This window comes from Rhynchophorus ferrugineus, unplaced genomic scaffold (assembly GCF_030347505.1).
Source record: "Rhynchophorus ferrugineus isolate W39M unplaced genomic scaffold, kcgeb_rfMv2 rfM10, whole genome shotgun sequence".
NCBI lineage: Eukaryota > Metazoa > Arthropoda > Insecta > Coleoptera > Curculionidae > Rhynchophorus > Rhynchophorus ferrugineus.
In genome coordinates, this window is record NW_027472589.1 from 14465962 (window position 1) to 14490443 (window position 24482).

The window sequence follows — 24482 nt, forward strand, 5'->3', positions numbered from 1 at the left end:
AATCATAATAAACATGTATAAAATACATATACCATACAAACATAAATTGTGTAAATAAAATAATAATCAATGACTATATAAAACAAGATAAAACAAATAAATATTATACAATTAAAATATATTAATATAATAAGTAAAATATGTAAAAATAAATAAATAAATAAAAATAACTTAAAAGCACATATAAAATAATAATAGTATAAAACAATATATAATTCATAATACATAATATATTAATAACAGGTCAATTGAAAAGTCCTACCACAGTAAAAGACATTTTTTTAGCAAAATTAGTTTTTTTGTATTCGACATAATTCCCTTAAAATGCGTCTCTAACAGGTCAATTGAAAAGTCCCCAGTCTATCATAGTAAAACACATTTTTTTTGGCAATTTTTTTAATTCAATATAATTCCCATCAAGCAACAATGATTATAGCGACCCTCCAGCTTTTCGATACCATTTTTGTAGTACGATTTGTCCTTTGCTTCAAAATAGGCCTCAGTTTCGGCAATCACCTCTTCATTCGATGAACATTTCTTCCCAGCAAGCATTCTTTTGAGATCTGAGAACAGGAAATAGTCGCTAGAGGCCATATCTGGAGAATATGACGAATGAGGAAGCAATTCGAAGCCCAATTCATGGATTTTTGCCATCGTTTTCCGTGACTTGTGACACGGTGTATTACCTTGGTGAAGCAGCTTCTTTAGCTGTTTTGTCTGCTCCCTCATTTCGCTCTATGCCCACATGACTGGAGACTCAAACAATTGATATTATTATTTTCCGTTCAACAAGATGGTGATAGATGTTGTAGATGCGAACGATAATAGGGTGTCTAAAAGTTGCATTTTCAATTGCCAGGATAGAGCGCAGGAAATCAGTAATGATTATATACAGGATTTAAAATGAAACTAACTACATAATTTGCATAGATAAAACACATAAGACAAATAGAACCAATTATGAATTATTAACAGCATATTTGTAACATTTTAACGCATTGATAAATATTAAAGTATTAAAATAATTATAATGATTAATGCAATAAGATATGTAAATATATGACAGTTTATTCTTTGAACGTTATATCAATTATTTTCATTACTTAATTTATAATTTGAAGTTTTGGAAAATCGATAGTTAATTTAATTATTCTAAATACATTCCTTTAAAATACATTTCTTAATTGTAAAAACTAGAATACCTAATTGTTTTCGTTCAGAAATCAAATATCAATTTCAAAATTGTTTTATTCATATATTCTGTTTTAATATACAATCATGTATTCCTTCAGTTATTATTCAATACTTATGTTACTTATAACGCATATTTGGCATACTACATGCTCTGAAGTTCTGAAAATAATCTTACTTATGATGTTTTGTTAGAATGTTCTGTATCGTAGTGATTTGCATTTTGTTAATTATTGAAAGCTAATGAAAATTAGATTTAGTTAAATGCAATTTAAAAAATGTTAGTGAGTGTTAGTTTTTGAGTTTCCATATATTATAATATTTCAGTTTGGTTTTCGAAGTCACTATTCAACAATCGATCAAGTGCACAGAGTAACTGCGGCTATTGAAAAAGCCTTCGAGGAAAAGAAATACGGCCCCGCAATCTTCCTGGATGTCTCACAAGCTTTTGAACAGGTTTGGCATTTGGGATTAATCTGCAAGATGAGCAAATTGTTGGCGCGTAACTATTGTCAATTGCTGGAGTCATATCTTTTCAGAAGAAAATTTAGAGTATCGCACGAAATGGCGTTCTCGACATTTAAAACTATTTCGGCTGGAGTTCCACAAGGTAGCGTCTTAGGACCTCTCCTATATCTGCTCTACACTACTAACATTCCAACAACAAAAGAAACACTACTTGGAACCTTTGCTGACGACACAATTATTATGGCAAACGCATAGGGCAGTAAAAAAAGTACAAGTGGCAGTCAACAAAATCTACAAATGGACGAAAAATTGGAAAATTCGACTTAATAGCTCTAATTTAATTTTGCATTGCGTCGAAATAATAAAAACTTAATTATATCATTCAATGGATGCCAGCAATCATATCCTCAAGCAGAATCACCTCGGAATCCTCGGAATCCATCTTGACGGTAGATTAAATTGGAAACATCATGTTAGACAAAAAGCAAAACTCATTAGAACCAAAATAAAACAACTATACTGGTTAGTCGGAAGACACTCTCAACTTGACCTAAAATCAAAGAGGTTGATTTATAAGACAATTATAAAGCCAATTTGGACCTGTCAAAACAAGGTTCTTCGACTGATTACCAATACTTATCGCTACGTAACCAACGAAGAACTGCACGATGACCTGGAAATTAAATGGATTTGCGAAGTTATCCAAGTCATACTAACGTGGAAGCAATACAACTACTGGACAGCGCGCAACATGTCTGGAAATTGAAGCGAGCCAAACCATACGAACTTATATAAAGTGTATACCTTTAGTGTAAACTATAGCTATAAGTTATAATGTTATTATTGACGAATTCATATTGATGTATTTTCTCGCACTCGTCTTGCTTGTGAACTAATCCAAGGACAAATGAAATGTAGTAATAAATTAATTTATAATTAAGATTGTACTAAGTGTATATATATATATATATATATATATATATATATATATATAATATCAAATACATTTCTGATCTTATATTGAAAATACTGTGAAAACTAGTTTTGGTAACATATCAATTTGAAATTATGAGAGAAAGATGATTAACTTAACAAATTTCGACCATAGGGCGATCACTAGTTTCAATAAAACCATAGGTAGTGTTCGATTTGTTTTTCTAAACCCGGTCCTGCGTGTCTCAAGCCTCATCAAGAGCACTTTATGGCCCCCCGTTCCCCGCGGCTGTCTCTATAGGCGCGGGAACGCGCATCAAGAGGTCCCCCGCAACGGCCAAGCGTAAAACCCCAACAGGCGCATTATTTGTATGCAATTTTGCACTATAAATAATAAATAAATCAGCCTGACATGCGGCAGTATTGAAGCCGGCACTTGACACACCTCCATTACCGCCAGAGATTGTGCGCGTTCCGCTGCAACAGCGGTAAAAATATGGGGGTTGAGTATTATTCTGCTTCGAGCCGGTAATATAACGTAAGGAACGTGCGGGGGACTGAATTCCGGAAGCCATTCCTTAGAAAAACTTCTCGGTCTATATTAGTTTAAAAAAATATGAAATAGTTTGAAAAAGTAACGCAAAATTCTTGTATTCATGAATTATTTTTTGTGTTTTTTTAATGTACATTTAACTACAAACTTACGGAAAGGTCGATGTACGAAGATGTCAAACCGACTAGTAATTCAAAACCGAAAAACTGTCCATTAGCTTATCGCAACGTAACCAACGAGTGCTGATACACGAAGTTATCGAAGATTTCGTCTCAAAAAATGAAAGAAGTTTTCTAAATTGCAGCAACATGGAAGCAACACAGCTGCTGGACAACACTGGAAATCAGAAGATTGAAGATTGATGATTTTTGAACGCTTCAATAGCTTCTTCGGACGATGAAAATCGTTGACCACGCAGTTTATTTTTCACGGATGAGAACAGAAAGAAGTCATTGGGTGCCAGATCCGGTCTGTTCGGTGGATGATCCACCAATTCGATGTTTTGAGTGCTCAAATAGTCTCTTGTTTGAGCCGATGTGTGAGAGCTCGCATTATCATGATGAACAATCCGGCGTCTCTTGTTCGTTTCCCTTATTTCACCGAAGACTTCTGGCCAACAAATGGTTGTGTAACAATCAGAATCTACTGTCCTACGATCCTCTAGAGGCACTGTTGCAATATGACCAGTTTTCCCGAGGCCACCATTTTCTTTGAAGTGCTTCGTGTGCAAACAACTTGGTAACAGCGGTAAGAATATGGGGGTTGAGTATTATTCCGCTTCGAGCCGGTAATATAACGTAAGGAACGTGCGGGGGACTGAATTCCGGAAGCCATTCCTTAGAAAAAGTTCTCGGTCTATATTAGTTTAAAAAAATTATGAAAAAATTTGAAAAAGTAACGCAAAATTCTTGTAATCGGGAATTATTTTTTGTGATTTTTTAATGTACATTTAACTACAAACTTATGGAAAGGTCGATGTACGAAGACGTCAAACCGACTAGTAATTCAAAACCGAAAAACTGTTCCATTAGCTTATCGCAACGTAACCAACGAGTGACCTGATACACGAAGTTATCGAAGATTTCGTCTCAAAACATGAAAGAAGTTTTCTAAATCACAGCAACATGGAAGCAATACAGCTACTGGACAACACTGGAAATCAGAAGATTGAAGATTTTTGAACGCTTCAATAGCTTCTTCGGACGATGAAAATCGTTGACCACGCAGTTTACTTTTCACGGATGGGAACAAAAAGAAGTCATTGGGTGCCAAATCAGGTCTGTTCGGTGGATGATCCACCAATTCGATGTTTTGAGTGCTCAAATAGTCTCTTGTTTGAGCCGATGTGTGAGAGCTCGCATTGTCATGATGAACAATCCGGCGTCTCTTGTTCGTTTCCCTTATTTCACCGAAGACTTCTGGCCAACAAATGGTTGTGTAACAATCAGAATCTACTGTCCTACGATCCTCTAGAGGCACTGTTGCAATATGACCAGTTTTCCCGAAGAGACAGGCCACCATTTTCTATGAAGTGCTTCGTGTAACAACTTTTGTAGGATTTGGTTCATTTTGGAACACCCGTACAGCCGACTGTCGCTTACTTTCGGGCTCATACGAATATATCCATGATTCGTCACCTGTCTCAATTTTCTAAACGTCTTTCGAAGCACCGCAATTGAATTTCTTATGCATTTCTTTGCACCACTCGACACGAGCCTTTTTTTGGTGATTTTGGCCGACCTTCACGAAACTCGTCGGATAGCGAACTACGATCACGATTGAATTCACTAAACCAACGATACACGGTGGTTTTTGATGAAGCTTCATCGCCAAAAGTCAAATTAAGTTGATTGATGCACTTTTGTTATGATAATCCACGTAGAAAATCGTAAAAAATCATCGCACGAAAATGTTCACGATTCAGATCCATTTTTTGCCAAGATGAAACCTTTAACTAAATATAAAATACACAAATAGCGTCCGTGCGACCAAATGTTCTGACTACGTATATCGTCAAAAATGTCAAACTTTATTTGCCTATATGTGTATTTTTATGTCTATATATATCTGAGTAATGTATCTTACTTTCACTAGAGAGCATATTTATGTTTTACGCTTAGTTCTTATCTCTTTCGATGCAATATATCCTTGTAAAGTAATTATGATATTACTATTATCTTTAGTTTGTCCTGTTACTACCTGTATACATATTTCCTGACAAAACTACATTTAATCACAGCATTATCTTTAATGCATTTGTCATATCTGCAAAACGGTATTATTTCTCTCCTCATACATGTTAACCAAATGTTCATGTATATTCTGAACAATACCACACATGCTCATAAAGCCTTCACACTCTATAATACAATTTCCTACAATTAAAGTATATTAATTGTATACTGATCTTTAGTATATCACATATATTTAGTATATTACCGAACAACTTGGTGATTGTCAGCATTGAATCATAAAGCAACATTCATAAAGTTTTATTCAATCACAGTCACTTTCAGAAATACTAATCAAGTCAATAACTAAGCGCTGTTTATTTCTAATCCATCAAAAACCTGCTCAAGATTCTACCATCTGTCAATTTCTTCTTCAATGTGTCTGTGATCGAGCTCACACAAACCGAAGGTGTTATTTTCGACAATGCCTCTATCCATAAATCCAGACAGTTCTGGTTTGAATATCCTTCTCGACCTGAATGTCTATTGAAATACACCATATCAACTCTATTGGATTAAATATGCAGTGATATGGAAGAAGACATAATACTCTGTGGCCATAACGTACAGGAATCTGATCTACCATGTATCTTTTCTCAGGTTTATTTCTAAAAAATAAGTTACATTAAATGCAATTAAATATTTCATATATATTTACCGAGTAACAATTTGAAATAGTTTATTCTTTAACATGACTTCCTCGAGACTTATTTTATTGCAGCCTTTGTTGATGCACTTGTTGGGATTTTCCCCACCAGTGTACTATATATATATATATCGTATATATGGTGCATTGTATATAACAATAACTGATAATAACTCCAAGTTCTTTAAAAGTTAATTTTATGGCTCATTTCTCTATGGTAGTCACGCTTGGACTTAGAGGAAAACACTAATTCTGCACCAGAAATAAAAGCATTCCTGTTTCCAGCATGAAGAACTAACATATATGTTTGCAATAAATTATTAATAAATGTTATGACTAACAAAACCTAATCGATAGTTATTCCAACGTTTACCTTTTTCCATTAACTTTTGTTGTCTCTACAAATGTACCATGTACAACCCAATGTACCATTCTGAAATATGTATGTCTCATTTAAATATATAAATCGATATAATAATTCTTCCTTGATTTTGTTATATGTTTTTGTATTCTCTTAAAAGCAATCTTTGGAATTTCCTTTAAACTCCTTCAAGGATCATCTTTACACCACTTAAATCCCATATTACCCAAGACTGTATGAAGGGATGTTCTATATCGCTCAAATAGCTGTTTTGGCTTTTATGGACACTTTCCAGACTAACAATTTTCTCTGAAATAATGGTATTAAATTATGTTTCGATTGAAAAAACTACCTACTGTTTTTTACATTTTGTATATTTGATCTCTGATATAGCTACCAACGAGCTGATCACGATTTGTCACCTGTTTCGCATAAACACGGTTTCTTTTTAGTGAATTTAAGGTTATATTGTTTTTCATTTTTTGAGATATTTTAATGGCCGTGTCCGTACTAATATTCAATACAGTTGTAACGAGCTAAATATATTTTCAATAAAAACCCGGGCCATCTGCAATTTATTAAAACAAAGCGTTAAAACAACGTTTGCCGGTTTATAACCCGTAATTATATGTTGAATCCTTTTGCAGACGTTTGAGAAACGGAAAACTTTTGCAGACTCGTTGCATGCTCGAACCTCTCCGACAGCATTCTATCTCTTTTTAAATAGAATAAAATGATAAGGAAAATATTCTCTGACTGTAAAACAAATTTACAACTTTAGACAGACAACAACTGTATATATATATATATATATATATATATATATATTGTTCCTCATCGACCATAATAATAAATTGGGGTAGCAAAAGTAAATAAAAGGGGGAATCCGGATCAATAATTTACAACCAGGCCTCATATGTACCAAACGGAATTACTGGGTCGCGTTTGTTTCCGCGCTCCCCCCGCCCCCCCCCCCCTCGCCTTGTTGTTGTTCAAATCGCCGCGCCTCCCCCCGAGAATTTGTTTCATATAAATGTTATATGACTCAATTAAACTGCCTTCGAACGGGGGCCGTTCGTTATTGGACCGGTCAGATCGGCAGCATCGGGCCACTTTATCCAGCACCCGCCGAATTCGACCGTACCGATCCCCCCGACCCGTCCCTCTTATCTCGGGGCGCTTTTTTTTCCTCTGCTCCGTGTGTGTGTTTGCGTGTATATGTGGGCGAGCAATAAATCGGGACTCCGCCGCTCACACCGTACACCTGTAAAAAATTGCCGGCCATCCCCGAGCGAGAACCCGCGCGAAATATCATTCCGATCGGGAAAAAAATGGTATCGTGATTGGCCGGCCGCGGGAGGGCGGGGGCGAGGGGTGAGACGCGGTCTCGTCCTGATAAAAAACATGTCCGATTCGGGAATCAATCAAAAAACAATCACCGTAGCTCCAGATACGGAATGGAGCGCTTAAACAGTGATGAATATTTAAGGTCCGGTCGGAATTAGTTGTATAATTTCAATCAATCAAAACAATTGTTATTATATTAATGTCTCATGGTGAAAACCACCAACTGCTAAACAAACTAACCTAACTGTTATATTTGTACGACCCTTTAGGCCACAACGCATTAACCTATAGCAAGTTCAGAGGTTGGCAATGCCGGTGGATTGGTACCATGACGTTCCCCGTATATAAGACCACCACGACGACGTCTCGCTCTCTTTTCTTTTCTCTACCCCCTTGTTCCAATTCCACAGCGCTACCGTATTTTCTCTATCTTAACCTAATATCCTATCAATTCTCCCGCCAACCACATGTATCATTCAATGTTAAAATAAACAAGTCTTTACTCAACCAGTATTTTGAGTTCTCGTATGAATTCCTTCCACAACTAATAGTGAGTGTTCGGACAAACAATCATCGACAGCCACACATTCCGACCGACCAGGCGAATATTCCTACATATTCGATGGTCTTGACATAATGCCTTAAATAACAACTATTTATTTAGTACTAGTAATCAGTCTGAGGCCGAAATTTGACCACAATGTATTGAACTAATCATATTTCTTTCATAACAGAGTAAAAGGACTAATTAAAAATGATATGTTACTAAAATTTGTCACAGTATTTTCAATGTAAGAGCAGAAATGTATTTTTTATTATTATTTAATTATTAAATTGTTCGACTAACCGAGAAATTTGTCTTTATGATAACATAAATCTAGATAAATAACTAGGAGGACCCATCGGCCCTATCTCAGTCTCTGGTTAAATAATGTTTATATATGTCACTGCTGTATTTTTTTATTATATGCACCTCACTCCACAAACTACCCAAGATCGGATGGTTTGATTTTTTGAGCCTGTGTCCTGCTCTGATGATATCTAAAAGTTGCAATGCTTCAATAGTCTCATGAGAATGGACTCTTTCCTCATACATCCTTGCAATTCTCTTGATTTCTTGACTGACTGTGGTTATCTGAAGGTCCCGATATAGGTAGTCAGTCCTGTAGTATTTGGGTGCCCCACAATACTTCTCAGGACTTTGTTCAGAAAAATTTGTATTTCGTTTATAATACTCTTTGCAGAACATCCCCATAATTGAACTCCGTATGTCCATACAGGTTTCAGTATTGGCTTTCGCGCTCACCACTCATACATCCATCAGGCTACCCGTCTGGCCGCACACATCCATCACGCTCTTGACCAACGTAAAAAGCTTGGAGCAGTCCTTATGGATCTAACCAAAGGCTTCGACACGACGGTTTGACGATCCACAGGGGTCAACTGTGAGGCGGTTTCGGTTTAGTGTATTGGTAAGCCCAGAGGCAGTCCCACCTAACCCGGTCCAACTTGTCACTCCAGGGCAAGTCTCCGCGACCAGGTATGCGCCATGCATTCCACCACATGGCCTTAGGCCATAAAAAAAAGGTTTCAGTATTTCTTATATAATAGCAATTTATTATGTACTGATAATTGTGACTTTCTTCCAATTAGCCAATATATTTTCCTATATTTCAATTCCAGTTCTTTTCTTTTCTTCTTTATATGTTCCTTCCAGCGAAGTTTTGCATCAAGATTCATTCCGAGATATTTAGCGTTGTTGCTATATGGAATGATAGTATTATTTAATGTTATTGGTGCTTGTACGGTCTGATTATAGGTGAACTGCACATGAACAGATTTACTTTCGTTAATTCTTATTTTCCAAGCTTGTGTCCAATTATTTATATTGTCACCTGTCTGTTGTAATTTTCGTGAGGCTTCTTCAGTATTGTCTCCGACAGCTATAATCGCAGTATCATCAGCAAATGTAGCCATCGTAATATTCTACATTTGTGGTATATCACAAGTGTAGAGTAGATAAAGCATTAGCCCCAGTACACTTCCTTGTTCACCTGCTTTAGCATATTTTATTGTAAAGTAAGCTTCTTCTTGTTTAACTCTAAACATTCTGGCTGTAATGTACGATTTTAGTAGTTCGGTGTGTTGTTTTGGTAACATTTTCTGTAGTTTATCAATAAGGCCTTCATGCCAAACCTTATCGAAGTCTTGCGATACATTCTGTGGACCTACTTAATTATTGAAAACTTGGTATATTGGTATCAGGTTCCTCCAAAGCGTGGGAAAACGCAACAGTCGGCTGGCAAGGTTATGGTGTCTGTATTTTGGGATACGCATAGAATAATTTTCATTGACTACCTTGAAAAAGAAAGGACCATCAACCCGCGACTATTACATAGCGTTATTGGACCGTCTGATAGATTATAAAGCCTGACCAATTGAGTTAAACCAAAATATAAAATTATCCACCTACGTACATCAAGTTATTTAATTTCATTTTAGAAACCCTTTACCACTAAAAATAACTGACTCCGGCTGATGCAAATTGTGTCTAAGAACCAATAATATTTCCCACACCCACAATACTACGAATTCATAGTTTTATTCAACCACCAGAATGTTAAAATCAAAAACAAACTTCGGTGGCCGGTCAGAAAACTAACGAAAATAGGACAACATTTCCGATATTCGAATAAGGATAAAGTGCAACGGCCGAATCGGTCCAGGACGGAGTGTACCAAAAATGGAATAAAAATGGACGTGATGGAAAATCAAAAATCGGATCGGCTTTTTACCTCCAGGATGGCTTTCGTCAATCGGCATCGACGGAATATCCATAAAATTTCCATTACAACGAAACCTACTCATCGGTAATTAGTTTTAGACATCGTCGCCGTTTTTAGATTCAAGCCAGGTTTTTTCAAACGATTTCAAAAACATCTATATACTCTCCAGATGAGCCAATATATAGTTCGGAATCAATACATATACAGGGGATTGAACATTTTGTCACATGTTGGCAACACTGGTTCCGTATAAATAATGCAAGCCAAGTCTTGTTTATATTTCAATGTATTTTATGCTGACTGAATGAAACCTGATAGCTTATGGCACAATAGTGACAATTGCCAAGACGGAATGATAAGAGCGGAAACGACTAAATTTATTTATTCATTTTTTATTAAAACGTTTGTATTGATACATGATTGTATAAAAATATGGCGTAACAAAGCAAATGAGACGAAATCTACCCATGTGACATTCACCCATGTAGAGGAAATTGTCCCCCAGTAAAAATGAATAATTATGGACTCGACGACGATCGACGCTTAACATGGATGAAACATATAGAGAGAAAACGCAAACAGCTTGAGCTGATACTAAATTATTCTTATATAACCCATAACGAGTGTATTTCAAAGTGTTAGCGCAAAGTACTCTAAAAAAATTAATAAGAAATGGACATCATGCATAACAGAAGCTGGGAACGTTCCAAACAAGATCAAAGAAGAGCAAGTGCAGAAGTGCCATCTCTCGGTAATAGTATCGAAGACGTCAAATTTCTCAAACCAGCACTTATTCCCTAATTATACCACCAAAAACCATTTAATAGAAGAGCATCATAACTCTTATCAGGCGGTTTTAATTCATTATCTCCCTGAGCCTTCATCTTCAAAATGCCGTCACGGTCCCGTCTTAATGATTAAAAAACATTAAATCATCGACATTTTACTGTTTTATAATGCATGGGGTGCTTATATGTAACAGGTCAATTGAAAAGGCCCCGGCCTGGCATAGATGGCGCTACTACAATTAAATCCCTATAATTTTTAGTTAGTCCTAACGCTCAAAGGCTGCGTGTATATATTTGACAACTGTCGGATCATTAGTTTGTGAATTATAGCATTTTAAGTGAAACAACTTTTGTTATTGTGAAAAAAAAATGGATAAAAAGGAATGCGTGTTGACAAAATATTGCTTTTTGAAGAGAAAAAATACAGTTGAAACAGTGAGTTTCCGGACACTGCTCCAGAAAAATCAACCATCAAGAATTAGTATGCTAAGTTTAGACGTGGTAAAATGAGCACCTAAAACGGTGAACGCAGTGGATGCCCAAAGGAGGTTGTTACCAACGAAAACATGCCGCGCGAGCTCATTTTTGACCAAAAACAACGACGAATTGACGATTCGGAGCAGTGTTTGAAGATGATCAAGCGTAATAAACCCGCGATTTTACGTCGATATATGACAATGAATGAAACGTGGCTCCATCATTTCAGTCCGAAGTCCAATCGACAGTCATCCGAGTGGACTGCAGACGATGAACCCTCTTCAAAGCGTGGGAAAACGCAACAGTCGGCTGGCAAGGTTATGGCGTCTGTATTTTGGGATGCGCGTGGAATAATTTTCATTGACTACCTTGAAAAAGGAAGGATCATCAACAACGACTATTACATAGCGTTAATTGACCGTTTGAAGGACGAAATCGCCGAAAAACGGCCGCATCTGAAGAAAAAGGAAGTGCTGATTCACCAAGACAATGCACCGTATCACAAGTCAGTGTCAAAACGATGCCAAAAATCCATCCATCCACCGCATTCTCCAGATCTGGCCCCCAGCGACTATTTTCTGTTCTCAGATCTCAAAAGAATACTCACTGGGAAGAAATTTACGTCTAATGAAGAGGAGTACACCGAAACTGAGGCCTATCTGAAGCAAAGGACAAATCGTACTACAAAAATGGTATCGAAAAGTTGGAGGGTCGCTAAAATCCGTGTATCACCCTTGACGTCAATTATGTTGAATAAGAAAAACTAATTTTGCCAAAAAAATGTGTTTTACTATGGTAGGCCGGGAACTTTTTAATTGACCTGTTATTAAGTCACTAATATCTATTGGTGAAAATGTAAGATACCAATTACAAAAACTGTTGAACCACCTAACTGTTAAATTCGACAAGTTCTACATTTATCTACATAAAATAACAGTTTTTTATTTAGTATTATCGAGTTCGATCAGTATATATTCTTTAATCAAAGAGCGTTCAAAACTGAATTTTCGATATTTACACTCTTTTTTGTATGATTTAAAAAAGCAAATTTCTTGGCCGAAGTTCGTCAGCCATCTTTAGAAACTTATAGTGATAACATAAGCGAAGAACTTTCGGACAGCGTAGTAATTGATTAACAAAACGTTTACATGTTATGGACGATCCAAAAAGGGGGACAATTGCGCAAAAAGTCGTTCAAGGTTAGTCCAGGAATATTATTCACATTAACACTGAAGCGCAATATTCATGTCCATAAAGTCTTGTTGTACCTATGGTAGAATCAAAAAGGTGTAATTAATTTGCAGCTGTTGTCTATTGGAGCTGCAGATGTCTACTGAAACCAATTAAATAAATTTAACGACGTGTTCTGGTAAAAAGATTAGCAAAAGTAAGAAATAGACACAAAGTGATCCTATTGGAGAACTTCTGCCGCATCCAGCCTATTTATCAGACGTAGACTAATCTTCTGATTACCAATGATGAGAAATTGTACAAATTAAAAATTATTAATACTTAAAATATCGTTGACTAATAAAATGTATTACAAATCGTAAAATCGTATTTTTCTGATAGAAGTACAAAAAATGGCCGGCTTTGTGGCGCAGTGGTTAAGGCTACATGACGGTCGTCCTACTGTTGCGATAGTCGCGGGTTCAAATCCTGCTGGGGCATGGAAGTACTTGTAAGTAATATAAAATGTCTTTATAGGCAATAGTGGAAAATCCGACAAAGAATAACTAGCCCAGTCACGCCAGTAATCAGGCTAGGTAAGACCGCATATATCCAGGGATGGTCTCTAACTTGGTCACTAGCCCTTCGGTAGGCTTAATGCCGAGGACCATGGCTCGGAGCCCACGTTAAACAATAGGTCCCGTCCAGATTAACCCTCATTTGTATTGCTAAAAAAGAGACTTTAAAATGTATCAAAAAAAAAATAACGGAAAAAATCGGTACAACCTAACTTTGCTTAAGGTGTTCTAATATAAAAATTTGAAAAAATCTATTTTCTTTCTTATTTTCACATACATTATTCTATCGTATTTTAGCCAAATTACCGCTGTTTCCGAATTTTCCTTATATGATAAAATCTGCATGCGATAAAAGAATGTATAGAGAAGGCTCACACCGAATTTCATATAAATCGGTTCAATAAAACTTAAGATATCATGTCAAACGTATTATTATATTGGTTTGTATAAATGATGTTATTTTGAAGTGGTTATTTTATGTTGAATAGGTACTGGTATCATTAGCGTTTCTTCTCATTCGGTTATTGTCCGTTAAAACGCGTGCTTGACATTATTGTTGTATTGTCTAGATATTATATTTCATTACTTTTAACCGACTATTGTGTCCGAAGCAATCAAAAAGTAAGTAATGTTCCATATAAGAACTCTTCTGCTAGGCTTCGTCTGCGAATTTACATTTTATTAATGGTTCAACGCGATTACCTCAAATGTTCAAATTTTAGGACGGATAAGGCTTTGGACAGGTTTCCAGGAAAATGTAGAAAGGTACAAAGAGAGATATCGGCGATTGCTTGAGTTGCAAAGTCTATTGTCAACCAAATTAAAATTAATAATGAAAATGCCTCTTGAGGTAAATCGTATTGGAAAATCTGGTAGAAAAATTAACACCACTCGTGCCGATCGAAAAATCAGAAACATCTGCCTAGAAAATCATAAAATGACCTCATTTAACTGTTATAATAACCGACGAGGGTGTAAAGATTTTTGTTGAAGACAATCTAATAGGAACAGAGGCCTTCTAAAAAACTATGCCTAACCGACAGCATGAAAAAGAAACCACACAACAGTTGGAGTTGAGTAAGATATACATTTTTTGAACAATAGAATTGGTCAATAACGATTTTCTAGTATTAAACTATTATCTCTATTAATGTACAGTTGTGCTTTTCCTGCGAATCAACCTTCCAAATTTTGATTGACAACAGTTCTTTTGTTAGACGGCGCCCTGGTGAACAATTCCACGCCGATTGCATTGTAGAAACGGTTAAACACCCGGTTAGTGTCATGGTATGGTCTGTTATCTCAGTCAAAGTCATATGATGTATATACATTGGCATATAGAAGGGATAGTGAAATAAGGCCAATACAAGCGGATAGTAGAAACCCAGTTCATACCGCAGATCAATGAATGATTCCCTGATTCCCTGACTACGACTACTACATGTAGATGCATGATTCCGCAACGTGTCACAAAGCTAGAAGTGTTACTGCATATTTGGCGAAGAAAAATCACTGATTTACCTTAACCAGGAAATAGGAAAAATGTGGGAACTCACCAAACGTGTGATTGTAAAAGAAGTGATTACCACCAAGCATGTTTCATCAGAGAATAGCATCACAACTCCAAACTCCACGAAGATGCCCTAATAATTTGGCCACCCATTGAGATATCGAAAAAAACGTCACTGAAATGGCTATATATATCCGAAAATATATTTCGGGAATTGGCAACACTGTTGTCATGTGAGTCCATCTGACGGTTCCATCGTAAAGTTTGACATTTTTGACGATATATGTACTCGGAATATTTTGTCGCACGGACGCTATTTGTTTATTTTATATGTAGTTGAAATTTTCGTCTCGGCAAAAAATGGAACTGAATCGTGAACATTTTCATGCGATGATTTTTTACGATTTTCGACGTGGGTTATCACAACAAGAGTGCATTAATCAACTTAATTTGACTTTTGGCGATGAAGCTCCATCAAAATACACCGTGTATCACTCTTTTAGACAATTCAATCGTGGTCGTAGTTCGCTGTCTGACGAGTTTCGTCAAGGTCGTCCAAAATCGGCTGTTGTGCCAGAAAACATCGATGCTGTGTTCGAAATGATTTAGCAAGATCGTCATGTCACCTATTGTGAGATTGACGGATCACTAAGCATTAGTTCCACCAGCATATATGCGATTTTAGATGAATACTTAGCTGTGCGAAAGTCATGTTCGCTTTACATCCAACACAATTTGACAATCGCTCAAAAAAGGCTCGTGTCGATTGGTGCAAAGAAATGCTTAAGAAATTCAATCGCGGTACTTCGAAAGACGTTTATAAAATCGTGACAGGTGACGAATCATGGATATATTCGTATGAGCCCGAAAGTAAGCAGCAGTCGACTGAATGGACGTTCCAAGATTAACCAAATCCAACAAAAGTTGTTCGCGCACGAAGCACTTCAAAGAAAATGGTAGCCTGTTTCTTCGGGAAAACTGGTCATATTGGAACAGTGCCTCTAGAGGATTGTAAAACAATAAATTCTGATTGGTACACAACCATTTATTTTCCAAAAGTCTTCGGTGAAATAAGAAAAACAAACAAGAGACGCCGGATTGTTCTTCATCATGACCACGAGCTCTCAAACAAGAGACTATTTCAGCATTCGAATTGATGGGTCATCCGCCGTACAGCCCTGATTTGCCACCCAATGACTTCTTTTTGTTCCCATCCGTGAAGAATAAACTGCGTGGTCAACGATTTACATTGCCCGAAGAATCTATTGAAGCGTTCAAAAATCATGTTTTGAAGATACCTCATTCGGAATGGAATAAATGCTTTGAAAATTGGTTTAAGCGTATGCAAAAGCGTATCGATCATCGTGGCGAGTAATTTGAAAAACAATAAAAATATATTCGCAGCTTAACTATTAAATTTAAATTTTGAAAAATCCTCTTAAAGGTATATTCTTAAAGGAAAAATATATTTTTTTTCCAATTTGTAGACTACAATATACCTCCTTAAAAGATTAGAAAAAAACGTGATAACTAAAAGGCTATTCTGTAATTCCGAAAAATCAGCTAACAGTTTAAAAATCGCCAGATATTGTCCGACAACTGGACGGGGTTAGAAGACAAGGGCGGGAACGAGCGCGAGAGACAGAGACGAAGCTAGGACACCGGCCGTAGTTCGATCCGGTCGCCCTTTCAAGATTATCGCGCTTTAGTTTCCAATTACGTGGATGGAAATTGAAAGGCAGTGTCTCGGTCCGAGGTGAAAATGCATTTTGTATATGCGCGTCCCGTTACCAACTTATTTCGGAAAATGGACGATCGGCCTTGTTTTCCATCGACCCTACCTCCCCGCGCCGAAACGTTTTATGCCGAGCGACCGGGTGATCGAACGGGCGAATTTTTTTAATATTCAATTATCGGGACGGGCGTCGTCTAAAAAGCGTCGTCGTCAGGGCGCCAGCTCTGATTACCGTCGAGTAAGTTTCGCTGTATCGGAAAATGTACGAGTGGTCCGTGGATTTATGGGATTATTTTTGATCGCCCGGTGACGGCGACGTTGTTAATTGATATCTTCATCGAGAGAAACAACCCTTTTGAAAAAAATTAAATTTTATGTTTTGGCGGAGGAGCCTAATTTTTAAAAATAATGACATAGTGGCAGAGGAGCCGCACTTACCAAAACTTAATTCAATTTAATTGATATAGTTGATCGTTTGAATTAAATTCGGAAGTTCCACAAGCACCTGCGCCAAGATACGCAAACAATATGGCAATCCTAGGATCTCAGTACATAGTCCTTCAAATAAAACAGCAACACAAACAGTTGAATATGAAAATGAAAAGAACGCTATTGCCGACAATGTCAAAATTATTTGAAAAACTTCCATTGAAAAGCATAAAACCAATCATTGAGAAAAAGCATATTATCTTCACTCATCAATTTCGGTTCCGGAAACAACATTCCCCGATTGATCAAGTTCGCAAAATCACCAACGTCATAGAAAAATCGTTAAAAGGAAATGACTGTGTTCTCCAACATTCTCAAATGTTACTCAAGTTTTCGATAAACTTTGGCATGATGGATTAAAGAATATGGTTAAAATGCTTCTCCCTGATCAACATTCAAAAATTTTAGAGTCATGGATAACTGGCCGAAACTTCAGATTCAAACAAGATACATATTCTGGCTTGAAGAAGATACAAACAGGTGTGCCACAGAGAAGTATATTAGTCCATCCAGTCCTTTATCTACTGTACAGTTGGGACTTGCCTACATTGAATGAAAATATTGTTGCTACATTTGCAAATGACACTGCAATTTCAGACATTGGAGACAACAACACTGAATCAATCGAAAAGTTACAAACAGCTATTGTCAAAATACAACACCGGAGAAAAAAATGGCTAATCAAAATTAATTGAGTATACGAACAAAAGCATCAACCTCAAGCCAGTATAACAGGTCAATTGAAAAGTCCCCAGCCTGACACATAGATGGCGCTACTAGAATTAATCCATAAATTTTTATTTATATATAATTAGCCCTGACCCTCAAAAGATGCGTGTATAAATTTGACAGATATCGGATCATTAATTTGTGAATTATAGCCTTTTGAGTGAAGCAACTTTTGTTATTGTGAAAAAAACCGATAAAAAGGAATTTCGCGTGTTGATAAAATATTGCTTTTTGAAGGGAAAAAATACAGTTGAAGCAAAAATTTGGCTTGATGTCGAGTTTCCGGACGTGGTGAAATGAGCACCGAAGACGGTGAACGCAGTGGACGCCCAAAAGAGGTTGTTATCGACAAAACCATGAAAAAAATCCACAAAATGATTTTGAATGACCGTAGATTGAAACCGATGAAATAGCAGACACTCTAAAGATATCAACTGAACGCGTACATCATATCATTCACAAATATTTGTGTATGAGAAGGCTCTGTGCAAAGTGAGTGCCGCGCGAGCTCACTTTTGACAAAAACAACGACGAGTTGATGATTGGGAGTAGTGTTTGAAAATGATCAAGCATAATAATACCGAGTTTTTGCATCGATATGTGACCATGGATGAAACATGGCTGCATTATTTCACTCCGAAGTCCAATCGACAGTCATCCGAGTGGATTGCACACGATGAACCCGCTCCAAAACGTGGGAAAACGCAACAGTCGGCTGGCAAATTTATGGCGTTTGAATTTTGGGATGCACATGGAATAATTTTCATTGACTACCTTGAAAAAGGAAGAACATCAACAGCGCCTATTACATAGCGTTATTGGACCGTTTGACGGACGAAATCGCCGAAAAACGGTCGCACTTGAAGAAAAAGAAAGTGTTGCTTCACCAAGACAATGCACCGTGTCAAAAATCCATGAATTGGGCTTCGAATTGCTTCTTCATCCACCGTATTCCCCGGATCTGGCCCTCAACGACTATTTCCTGTTCTCAGATCTCAAAAGAATGCTCGCTGGGAAGAAATTTTCGTCGAATGAAAAGGTGATCGACGAAACTGAGGCCTATTTTAAAGGAAAAGATAGATTGTACTACAAAGATGGTATCGAAAAGTTGGAAGGTCGCTATAATCAGTGTATCACCCTTGAAGGAAATTATGTTGAATAAAAAAAACTAATTTTGCCAAAAAAAATGCGTTTTACTATGGTAGGCCAGATACTTTTCGACTAACCTGTTATATAAATCAGCAAGTAGTCCCATATGAAAGTACAGCCATATATATATCGATCCTTAATGTTCAAAATTCACTTAAACTCAGGTGGAAGGCACATGTTAACAAAAAAATATAAAAAGCTCAAGCTTAAGTACAACAAAATTTACAGGTTATAGGTCAGCTATTTAGACCTGCCAGTATATAATAGACTTTTGCTTTACCAACAAGTCTTGAAACCACCAGTCAAAGTAACAGAAATGTTAGGTATTATTGATCCTCCATGGTACATTCGTAACGAAAATTTCCATAAGGACCTGAAGGTAGAAACTGTCGATAACGTTATCAAGAACAATGTACAAAGACATGAACAGAAGTTCTGTCAACGCATTAATGTTGAGGTTCTCCAGTTCCTAAATAATAATGGCTTAGTCAGAAGATTAAAGAGAGTAAAACCATTTGATCTAGTTCAGTAAAATTATAAGTAAAACTTAGTGCACATTTTGCCCTAGTTAAAAGAAGACATAATGCTGTCTGATGCGAAAAAAAAACGGAAGATCTAACCGAATCAGATTATAAAATTCGGGTAGTTTTGGTACTGGTCGACCCTGTTATCAAATGTCTACCAAATTTTTCAAAACACCAGTTTTAATGGAAATATTTTTAGCGTGTTACAGCTACACTTGACAAATTTGTTTCAATTTGCTACAGTTGACAAATGGTGGAATTAATGGTTTAATTATTGACCTGAATAGTAACTCAGAAAGTGATAATGACTCAACGAATGATAATTACCAAGACAAGGAGATAAAAGCGGAAACAACTAAAGGTGAGATATCATTAATATCGGATAACTGTAGAAAATCATATGTGAGTGTGAAAGATTTGTGTGCGTATATATATACATTCTAGGAAATAACTTCAAGGAATATACATGAGCACTTAGAATGTATGAAGAGAGAATGAATACTAACTCTTTTGCAGATATGGCAAAAGCATTAGGCAGAATGCAGTGATTAAATATATTTTTAATAAGAAATATGTATGCAGCTACTAATAGAAAAAAGTAAGGAGGAATACGGTGATATCAAAATGACTTGATAAGGAAAAACAACAACGAAAGAAAGAAGATCTAAAAGTAAAAAGGTAAATATCTTTTGCTCTCTAACGAAAGTAAAATACATTACTTGGATATACAGGTGTTAATTATATGGATTAGGCCTCCAAGAGTTTCCGCCACATAAAAAATGAACCTAGAGCTCTACGTCATAGGTGGTGTGAAAAAGAGTTCAATATAAATATAATAAAACAACCCTAGCCTACAATAAATTATATTTGATGCATTATTTTTGATTCCTTATTTTACCTAAATTAATATTTAGTGATCAGAGTCAAAATAAACCAAAAGCCAAATTTAATGCGACAACATCGCGACGTTGTGACGTCATGATTTCGTTTTGATGGTGTGCATTGGCAGTTTTATTGGATAGACTATATAATACAACTGTGTCTGAAAATCCACCTATGTAGAAGAACCAGAGAATATTAATAATTGACATGATGACACATTATTTAAAACTATATTATGATGGTTCCACATATTTACTTTATCTGGGATAAAATCTTTAATTCTGTTAATTCTGAACTTGTGGTAACGCTGTCCCGTCACATCCCAACCGCCGATTTTGGTCTCGAGTATTTAAAAGCGCTGATTTTGATGTCAATGCCAACGATCGATGTGAAATACCAAAAGAGTTCAAACACTTGCACGAAAACATAGTCTAAACTATCTGAAGAACTCAAGGATAGATTAGCAGTTAATGGATTAAATGTCAATAAAGAAGAGTATTCTGTGGCATGTTGTGACTGATAATGAATACTCGTGGCAGCAACAGAGTACAGATCAATGCACCAAGATGCCAAACTAACATCAACATGCATCAATGGCAATGTGCCAGATCTTCAAAAAGATCATTGTCCGAAGAATTTTCTGAAGAAAAGTTGCACCATATATCACATTAGAACGTCCAGCTAATTACAAATTCCAAAATAATCTAAACAGCATTACTAAATAGACAAATCACAGACGCCAATAAAACAATAACAACGAACAAAAGATAAAAAACACAACTAGACAATTGAATCTCAAACTTCCAAAAATGTATTGATTATCGGGAAACTATTCCAACTTAACGCACAATAAACTACTTCTATTATAAGCAAATAATGTCGGATATTTTTGATATCAATGCCAAAGATCGATGTGAAATACCAAAAGACTTCAAACACACTTAATTGCAAGACTTGCACGAACCACAGCCTAAACTCTCTGAAGAACTCGATGATATATTAGAAGTTAATGGATCAAATGTCAATAAAGAAGAGTATTCTGTGGCTCGTGACTGATAATGAAAAATGGATCCACTGATAATCGGAATACTCGTGGTAACAACAACACAGTATAGATCAACGCACCAAGATGCCAAACCAACATCAACATGCATCAATGGCAAGGTGCCAGATCTTCAAAAAGATCATTGTCCGAAAAATTTTCTGAAGAAAAGTTGCACCATATATCATATTAGAACGTCCAGCTAATTACAAATTCCAAAATAACCTAAACAGTATCACTAAATAGACAAATCACAGAAGCCAATAAAACAATAACAACGAACAAAAGATAAAAAACGCAACTGGACAATTGAATCTCAAACTTCGAAAAATGTATTGATTATCGGGAAACTATTCCAACTTAACGGACAATAAACTACTTCTATTATAAGCAAATAATGTCGGATATTTCCACTCATTTACAAATTTTGTTCTAAAGTAAAACGACCCGGCCTAAGATCCAAGTAGAAAAGGATATAAATAATAAAAAAATACCTGGGACCGAGCTATCAATAAAACGATTAACAAGATCTTTTTTAACGTTTATACAAGTCTCAATTAAATATTTCCACCACCAAACATTATATAAAACCAGAAATTCAATAAAAAAACTAATTTCATATTTTATTACCTCAACACAAAGAATTCCGAATGCAAATTGAGGTAAAAGATGAATAAAAAACCTATTTTCTAAAATACGAAACCCAGTACCATCAGTATCATTTATTATCATCATAAATCCTATGAAAATAGAATATATCCACCTACATTATATCATTACCAAAGCAAATACTTGGCTACTCCTATTAATTCCAGAGTTTACGGGATTCCTTGAACATCAAAGCTATCATTGACGGCGGTGAACAAAATAAAGACAATCTGACACCAAAAATAATCAAATTTAATTCGAATTATTTTCGTTTAGGTTATTTGCCAACAAAAAGTGGGACCGGTATACATGACAATGGTCGGTACAAAATCTGTATATTGAATCCCATAGACAAAAAAGTTAATTCTGGTTGTTTATTGTCGAATCAAGGGTTGAGGCATATACAATTTTTTCTCTATTTTAACCTCACCTCGCCGGGTATCGAGCGACAGTTTTTTGTTTCTGCGCTCGTTTTTTGTCCCAGTTTTATTTTTTATTTTTTCGAGTGTCCATTGTTTAATAAAAATTGACGGATACACAAAAGGGAACCGGCCGAACGTGTGGAAAAATGGGCGCCAGAGAAAGCGTCGGGATTCGGGACGAAAACGTCGGCTTTCCAATAGTGAAAAAGTATTAAACGCGGAGAAATGAAGGGAACTATGCTTCATTGTTGACCTTTCAGATATGGTACCTTTTGATTCTCAAAAAAAAACTAAACTGTAAAACATATATCATGAAATATAAAAGCTGGTGAATTCCATTATTAGTATAATCTAAAAACATAGACAAATCGTCCATCAAATGTAGGTCCATCACCTCTTTGCATTAATAGCCCCTTTATCTCCATTATCTTAAAAAAAAAAATCTGGAAATAAACATTAATAAACTACTCCTGTAACCGGCTATCAATAATACGGTAATAAGATAACAGGGATAATAATAAGTGCATCAATTAAAACACGCTATAATACTATAATATTAATGAAGTTAAAAAGTTGTCAGAATATGAATTGATTCATAAAAAAGTATTTTAATAAAAAGATTTTAATAAATTCTACAAAGCTAAGAGTGATATAAGTGCAACAATAACTAGATAAACAAAAGAAAATATAAAATATATACTGAAAATGTTTGAAAAACAAATGTACTATGTATATACTTCACCATCACGTCAAAATATGCGCATCGAAAATGAAAAATTAAATATAAATTGAAAATAAGTATAATCCTTATATTCACAAACAACATATCTCTCAAAATAATTTCTGATGCATTATAAAGTAAAACTCTTGCTCATAAAAATACAAAATTAAAACAATCAACAAAACTAAATATAGTTTACAACAAACAAATTGCAATTATATATAGTTACCAACAAAACAAATTTTAGAAACTTTACCAAATTCAGGATTTTCAATGTCTATTCCAAGGGAATATCAAAAACAATTTGGACCTAACCTCAAATTTCAAAATTCAAAACACAAAATTTAAGTATTTAACACGGATACCGTAACTTATTTTGATATAACAAAACGAAAAACGCATCAATACAGGAACTTGGCTTAATTCAACAAGTTGTCAATTAAAACTAAACAAGAGAGATTAAATCAGGCGTCCCTGGCGTCTCATGACACCGACGAGATTTCGGAGAAAATAAGTGAAATTAACATGTTAAATTGTAGCTTACCTGGCGATTAATACACAGAACTGCCTGGTGACAAGTCACTACACAAACACCAATAAGTGATAAGACAAAAATCTAAACAAAAAACACAAAAACATAAAACAAATAACTAAAAAACTTTTATGTTCGACTTCGCGTAGGCGATACTTAAACAGGTGGCTGTGGCAGCGTCTCGGCGCGGCGAACGTCCAAAATAACGGCGCTTGCGTCGCGGTGCCGGTCACTTAGTCGTCTCTAAATTTGGACGCCAACGGCTATGGACAATTTTCTTTCATAATATACCCATTTGGAACGTTTAGTATCTGTGTTGACAATTCTAATAAGGTTGTATTAAAGACGCACGTGTTACATGACGGATGAACATGTGTTTATCTCGATCAAATGTAAACAAAAATATATTTTGAATTATTAGCGCCAAGCAAAAATGGAATCTACTATTACTATAACCTTAGTTTGATTCTCCGATAACAGGTGGCGCCCAGCTCTAATTTACAGATACGTTACATTAAATTGATATTTTTATTAATTTATTATATATACAAAACGTTATACAAAATCCAA

General features: G+C 35.8%; 1 protein-coding gene across 5 annotated transcripts in view; it reads right to left on the minus strand.

Annotated features, from left to right (window-relative positions):
• LOC143204137 (protein bric-a-brac 1) overlaps window positions 1–24078 on the minus strand; it is a 979343-nt gene extending 955265 nt beyond the window's left edge. For all 5 annotated transcript variants that reach the window (XM_076416604.1, XM_076416602.1, XM_076416603.1 and 2 more), the window contains exon 1: window positions 23925–24078. The gene's annotated coding sequence lies outside the window, so the exon portion shown is untranslated. The remainder of the gene's footprint in view (window positions 1–23924) is intronic.
• Window positions 24079–24482: the final 404 nt, after the last annotated feature.